We start from the raw sequence: 7,932 nt of genomic DNA, 5'->3' as shown, positions 1-7,932 counted from the left end.
GATGAGGAATGCGATGATGTATATGATAGTGATACTAATTAGAATTAGGTATTTCTCTTAATGAATTTATATTTCTAAACTTGAAGTATAAACTCTAACTAATTTCATCTGTATTATGTATCATAAGTTGAATGAAGCTAACTAATTAATACAATTATTTATGCAGGATGCGAGGCAGGGAGGTTTGTTGGGTCATTCACGGTCAAGGCGATTACATGCGGGATGAGCCCAATGATCAACTAGACCAATCTACAGTGGTCACCTCAGTTCCTTCACGATCCACTGGGAGGTCGGCACCAGATCCAGAGGGGTCTACTGCTTCAACACAGCATCGAGCTATACCTCCACCTCCACCGCCACCACCTATTACCCCATCTTCTGAGCCTGCAATTGGATCAACCTCTGGTCATGAAGGTCATTCAGTTGGGGCAGCACCAATATCATCGATGGATGGCCTATCACTCACTACATTTGGAAGAAAGAAAAGAATAAAGCTCATTAATGGCACGTAAGTATTTAAAATTAATTAACTTTATCTATGATTTGGTATTTCATATCATTGGGAATTGAAGTCTTGTGTTTCTACATTTACATAAAATCAATATATTTTGTCTTTCTTTTGTACTGTTTACATCGATCTGATGTATGTGCTAAGTAGATGAAGAATATCTTCTAGGAGAGGATGGACCCAGAGGGGCTGTGTTGGATAACTATCACGCCTGAAACAAAAGAGTTTTACTGGGATGAATTTCAAGTAATAAAATAAATATTTAAATATTAGCTATCAGATAACTAATTTGCATAGTTTATGAAACCTCAAAAAAGAATGTTATGAACAAATATCATTTAAGTGATGAGAATTTGTGAATTAATGTAAAAGAACACAATTGAAGTATATTAATGCTTAAATGATCTATATGTACTTGTGTGATATTGAAAATATATATTGTTGTGAGTTGTTGTAGTTGGGGTGGATGTTATTTATTGTTGAGAATATATGAAGTGTTTTTAACAGTGCAATTAATACCTAATAACTAGGTTGGATTGTCCAAAATTTAGGGAAATCTTTGTCAATTTTTTCTAAAATATTATCATACTAATACAACTGTCTTAATTTTTATTTATTTTATACAAATACTTTGATTGGCAAGAGGTGACTCCACTAGTAAAGGAAGCTTGAGGCGTAAGGAGCGCTATAAGGCCCTAATGTGCAATGTCAGGAAAGGAAAATCCAAGGTCATCGTGCCTAATAGTACAATGCAAAAATGGAAGGAGGCATGGAGTAGCCCAGAGTTTAAAGCCAAGAGCCATCAATTCACTGCTAACCGTTGTAGTGAGATAGGGAGTTAGGCGAGCATCTCTAGACACACAGGGGGTTCAGTTTCACATGCTACTCACGCAGATAGAATGGTAATGATTTCATATTTACTATAGGATGGTAATGATTTCGTATTTACTAGTTTTGTTATTGTCTGTCTACATATTAGTAGCAAATAATCGAACATTATTATAAACATCACTAAAATCATTATATCTTTTCAGGAAGCCCAGCTTGGCCGAAGACCTTTTCCTTATGAACTTTTCCATAAGACCCACACTAGGAAAGGCACCTCCGATATGGTTGATTCACGAGCGCAATCAATTAAGGTAAGTGAACAAGTATTTTATGTCTTTCAATTATATGAAAAAAAATGAATAAGTGAGTTTGTTTATTCAATTGCCAAGAAAAATAAATTTAAAATATGTGTATTGACTTATGCAGGATGCATTTTTGGCGCTAAGGAGCGATCGTCTCAACCACAAGAGGTGCAGTGACCCTCCTATTGTAGATGAGGTCGCACTATATTATCAAGTTGTGGGGGGGGAGAAGAAGAACAGGGTTTATGGCATTGGATCTCAAGCATCAATTTTTTACCCTAGCTCATCACATGGATCATCTTCTACTGCATCCTATTGTGCTCAGTCAGAGGCAATGCAGGAAGAGATTCAACAATTGCATCAGACTATTGCAACGCTCAAGGATAGTTTGGTTGCAATGGAGGAGAGAGATCGACAACGCGAGTTGATGCTAGAGGAGAGATATAGACAACGTGAGCAGACATTGGAGGAGCGCATGCAACAAATGATGCAAAACATGATGTCACAAATGATGCAACTCCACATGCGACTCATCAAGATGATGGTAGAGAGGCTGATAGTGTTGATGAGTGATTATCTTGTTGATGACAAGTAGCTTGTTTTTTTGTTATTATGATATTTTATTTTTCCATACAATATATTATTGTCATAACCCTTCACACATATTTATATATAATATTGTCTGATATTTTATATTTGATAGCCTGATATTATAAATATTATGATATTGAGCATTTAAAATTAATATTATATTATATGCTTCAATACAGGAAATAATATATTAAATAAAAAAATAAAAATTTTCTACTAGTAATTTGAAACGGATTAAAAACGAATTTTTCCGTTTCTAATCCAACAACACAAGTATCGGTTTGAATTTAGAAACCGATTTAATTTCTGTTTCAAAAAATTGAAACCGAAATATCGTTTTAAATTAAACGGAATTTGAAACCGAATATATGCGGTTTCTAAATTTGAAACGGAATAGTGGTTTGAAAATAGATTCAGAATTTGAAACGGACGCCATTTTCCGTTTCAAATTCATTTAGAAACTTGCGGATTTAAAACTGAATATTTCGGTTTCAAATCGGTTTCTAAATGTATTTAGAAACCGATTTTAACTGATTTGAAACCGAATATTCGGTTTCAAATCTCCTTTTTTCTTGTAGTGAATGGAATTCATAACATATTAATAACTCAACTTGAAATATAAAAATTGTAATTACATGAGTAGATTCTTGAATGTATAAATGAGAAAAGAAAAATGTTTTAAGTACAATGGTATAAAAGGATAATTGATGTGAATTGTGATCATATAAATGATTAAATGAATGTATGAATTATAATTGAAATTTATCATGAAATAATGAAGTCATAAAACACAACATATTAATATTTAATGATATTATGTGCCCTTGTATTGCCTAGACATGTATGTCAGATTGGATAGTTTGGCATGCCAATAGGGTATTGTTGTTAGCAGTACTGCAAAAGGCTTTATGCCTATATTCATAGCTCTATGCCCGTATTCATGGCTCTTATGCCCGATTATGTGATATCATGACTTTTAGCCATCTTGTTGCATACGTGGTTGACGTTCTGCGTCCCATGGTATGACGGCCCGAGGCACCGCGGTGTCCAGAGCCAACGACCCGTTATCCAGTTTAGTCAGCCTGTCGTAGGTTACTTGGGCAGTGTAATTTATTAAAATAAATAAAGACTATTAGTAATTAAAAATATTAGAAATCAAATAAATGAGTTAATAAGACTTCAAAAGAATTAGTTACAATTATGAAATGATCCAAACCACATAAAAATTGTTAAGTAAAATGATAAACGAGTTGCAAAAATAGGTATAACTTAACTAAATATTTTAAATGTACCTTCTATTGCCATATAAATATAAACTGAGTATTTTTATTAATTCTGTATGTTGTACATTATCCCTGTGAATTTCGGAATTAAACGCTTTCAAAGCGAAACAAATGAGAATAAAAGATAATTAATATTAGACACATTGTATTAAATTAAATTGATTCTTAAATATTCAAATTATGCTTCGTTCTTTCTTTATTTGTATATTTTATTTTCTTGTTCTATTATTGCACCACTAAGCAGCAATGCTTAGCGCGATGGATTTGTTTCCTCTCGCAGATACTTTGACTAAGATTTTTGGAGTCCAGATCTGTAGAAGTGGCTGGAGTATTCAAGGTTGTCACCTCCTCAGCAATGCATGTAGATAGGGCCCATATAGATCATATTTTGTATTTAGTATAAAATGCTAGATATTGTATTATAATGTAGATTATGAGCAGGTAATTAATAGAAATGTAATGTAATTTAATAAATTAGCTTTTTCATATGTAATTAATTTATATATCATGTAAATTATGAAATTATGAAATTATGTAAATTAAAGAAATTTAAAAATTTTACTTATGTGATTTGAGCATGAATGATATTGTATGGATTCGAAGACAAATTTGAAATATATAGATAATGCATGGAAATGAATATGAAATTGAGATATATGAATGAGATGTGAATTATGAGATGGTTATGAAAATAATTGATGAGATTTTATTTGTAAAATATTATTGAAACTTTCAAACAGGTAAATAGTAAAATACGTCAACTGGTAATAAAATAGGGAAAACTCCGCTGGTTTCTCCGTCGAAAAATTTATTAATATTAAAATATATCGAGATCAAAATATGAAAGGAATAAAGTAAGATAAGATAAGGTGCTCCGGCACCGAATGTAGCACACTTTGCTCTGCTACACTGTAGTCGGGTGAGGGGTGTTACAACAAGAAAGTGGGAGAAGCAGAGAAAACGTCAGAAAACAGAGTAAGGGGGGAGTCACTCCCTTTTTCCGGATCAGATTTGGACTTTTTCTTTTCTTCACCATTTTCTACCTTTCTTGTATTGAGTTTCTTAGTTCTTAGCATATTTTCAAGTTCTATTTCCATATTTACTCATAATCTCTTGTAATAATTATGGATAATGAGTAGTTTTTCATAGATTCTAGAGTTGGGATGTAATATTTAAGATATTTTGTGGGTTTTGATTGGGTAATCCATGTTTGTGATTTTTATAAGGTTTTATCCATTTATTGTGTGTCTAATTACATGCTTAGTGTAGGATCCTATTAAGTATTATTCTTAATCCATGGTTGAAGCACCGAAAGGAGAAAACCCTATGATAGATAATCAAGAAATTGGACTTAATTAACTTAGACCTAGAAATAGACTAAGGATTAAGAGAATTTACAGATTAATTAAGAAACCTAATGGGTCTTGATTAATTTTAACTCTACGAAATTAGGATTAAGTTAATTAAAACACTCTTTGTCTCACTCGAAAGTGTATTCAAATGATTTAAGAATTAATCTGCTTAAAACCCATAATTTCCATAAGATTGAATAACCATTTTAAAAATCTCAAAATAGCTTGAATATGAATTCCCAAACTCCGGAATTGCCCTTTTTTTTATTGTTAATTGTTAATTGAATTTAATTGCTTGACATACTTCAATTTGCTCATTTTATTTGTTGCTGTTGCTTTAGTTGAATCTTCATATTGGTAATTAGATTGTTAATTCTGCATTTATAGATTTCATACCTCAAATTCTATCAATATATTACTTGAATTTTTAAATTAGCTTGAATTAGTCAATTTTTATATTAAAAATTCAATCATTAACAAAACTCTTCGAGGGAACGATATCTCTTCTATACTACTTGTACGACCTATGCACTTGTGGTAGTCTACATCAAAAATCGGGTTTGATTTTCTTAAGATAATAAATTTTATATATTTTTAAAAATTAATTTAAAGGCCATGTGGTAAATCTAAAAATATATTTGGACTCCATAATTTTTTTTTTAGTTTTCTGTAATTTTTTTAAAATTTTTGGGTCTCGTTTTGTATTACAGGACAGAGTAAAAATAAAATTTTGAGCATCTTAAATTGAACCGATCAAATCGAATCAAACCAAATCAAACTGGTTGAAACGAACTGGCCCATCTTTTTCTTCTCTTCCTTCTCCTCTGCATGCCCGTCACTCTCTCTTTCTCTCTCATTTTCTCTCTCCTCTCCCTTGCCCACTGCCGGCCACCACCTCCCCTCCTTTTCCCAGTCGTCGGCGCACCCTCTGGAACCTTCTCCATCACCGGCTGCCACCCCAGGATGCTAGAAAATGAGCAAAAGTTCCTTCACATGCCCACATGATGCTTCAAATTTTCAGCCAAAATCTGGCCGTTTCGACCGCCAATTGGATCAGGTCCAATCCCAATCACCTTCTACATTTCGAAAGCTTTACAAAGACACCAAGAACACAAATTTTCATAGAGTGGTTTATCCGATTTAAGTCAAAGAAGTTTTAGCCTATTTCGATTTTTGAGCTAAATTTCTCCCAAACCGAGAACCCCACAGAGATTCTGAGAGTACCGGTATGCTCCACTCAGCGAGAGCTTCGCGGTGATATAAATTTTAAAATTTTTCGACACCAAAAATCCGATGAGTCCCATGGACTTTGTAGTATTTTTCTGAACCTTAAATGAACTTATTTAATTTTATAAAAATTATATTCTAACTCCTAGTGTTGTGCGCTTCGCGTAGGTACCTTCATTTCACAGAAATTTCATTGGTGATAGGATCCACATTTTCGGGCTGAACAAATGAGCTGCCGGAGTCGCTTTTGAAACAGGTAGAAATTATAGTCTCGGCCACTATTTTCAGATGCTCCGGACGCATTCCAAGAGTCAGAATCGGCGTAGGTAAACCCAAACTCTAAGTTTCCTTATTTACTTAGTATCCGGTTTAGAATAAAATTCATAAAATATTCGTGAGTAGTTAGAAAGTTATAATTCATTTTGCAATAGCTTTACAGCATTGTTAAGGACAATAGGGCAAAATTTAAAATTTTTATAGCTAGCTTGAATGATTTTTCCAGAATGCCGATTTTAGGGGCTATAACTGAACTTTTTGATTTTGTGAGTTTGGCCTGGTTTGGAGGGCCCAAGAGGGGCCATATGATATTGATGAGATGTGGATATGGGACTTGTGATTTTAGAAGTGTGATTTGAGCCACTTTACATGTTGAGTAGGTCCTAAGTATAGGAAAAACTCTGCTGGATTTTCGATATAAATTAGGGTATTTTTTGACTCTCTAAGTTCTTATTTTGTATTAGAGTTGACAAATTCATTAATATAATTGTTTAGATAAGCAAGGACAACCATCTTTCTCTGCTCAGCCACCTCAGTAGTCCCCAGTACACTATAAGTAGATATGATTTTATTTATAGTTTTAATATTATTAGACATACAAGGCATACTTATGCATTCACTTATAATTGTATGTATATAGCTATTATAGGCACGTTTTGTGTTGCATTATTATTTGATGAAATTGATGTGAGTGTCGCCTTAGGGTAATTTGGAGCTGTGTGCATGTGTCGGTGTGCATGAGGTGTGGTACTAGATATGGGTAGGACGGGCAGATCGGCTTGAGCTAGTTTCGATTAGAGCCCAGCTCTTTTTGTGATAAGTTAGGGTGAGTACGGCTTTGAGTTGATCTCACTGACCCCCATATTTGGATTATTAAGATAAACTCTGTCTTGAGTTGATTTCGCTGGCAGAGGTTGGAATTAAGAGAGCTGTGAAGGGGATCAGCTCTCATATATATATATATTTGATTGATATGATACACGGGTGTGTGAGTGCTCTAAATTATTCTTTGTGAGAATATTGTCTGAATTTGATTGACTTTGATAGTGTATATTGCATTCATTCTTAGGGATACATTAACCTTAGATAGTTATAGAAATTGTATTTAAGATTAATATCTTACTCCATGAGTCTAACACTCACTCCTGTTCACCTTATTTTTTCAGGCTATAGGAGGGTTTCATTTTTAAAATAACTTGCTTCCTTTCTCGCAGGTTTATCAGCAGCCATTCCTTGTACTTCATTTTCTTGATTTAAAATTTAGAACTACGCATATGCTAGAAATATTATATTTGGCGTGGGATTGTAAAAGATTATTTATTTTGAAATTATAAACTTATATTTATGTATGTGTGATTGAATTGGATGAATATATATATTAGATGAGGAAACTGAGCTCCCATTTGATATAATTATTATGTTGAGGATTGTAAAGGTGAGCAGAACTCCCCAAATTTATATATTTTGTTATCACAGGTAAGGTGAACTAAAACTCCCTATTAGGTAGTCTAGTTTATGGCCGGATTCTGTCAGGTTAATTTCTTGAAAATGGGCTATAGATATGG

At 33.2% G+C, this 7,932-nt stretch overlaps 1 long non-coding RNA gene across 1 annotated transcript; it reads left to right on the top strand.

Annotated features, from left to right (window-relative positions):
* The first annotated feature begins 1,354 nt into the window (after positions 1-1,354).
* On the top strand, positions 1,355-1,780 carry LOC131183377 (uncharacterized). The gene is made up of 3 exons (XR_009151484.1): positions 1,355-1,410; positions 1,543-1,647; positions 1,763-1,780. It is a non-coding gene; the product is annotated as an uncharacterized LOC131183377 (long non-coding RNA).
* Positions 1,781-7,932: the final 6,152 nt, after the last annotated feature.

Source organism: Hevea brasiliensis, chromosome 9, assembly GCF_030052815.1.
Source record: "Hevea brasiliensis isolate MT/VB/25A 57/8 chromosome 9, ASM3005281v1, whole genome shotgun sequence".
Lineage (NCBI taxonomy): Eukaryota > Viridiplantae > Streptophyta > Magnoliopsida > Malpighiales > Euphorbiaceae > Hevea > Hevea brasiliensis.
This window is presented reverse-complemented; position numbering and strand designations above follow the sequence as displayed.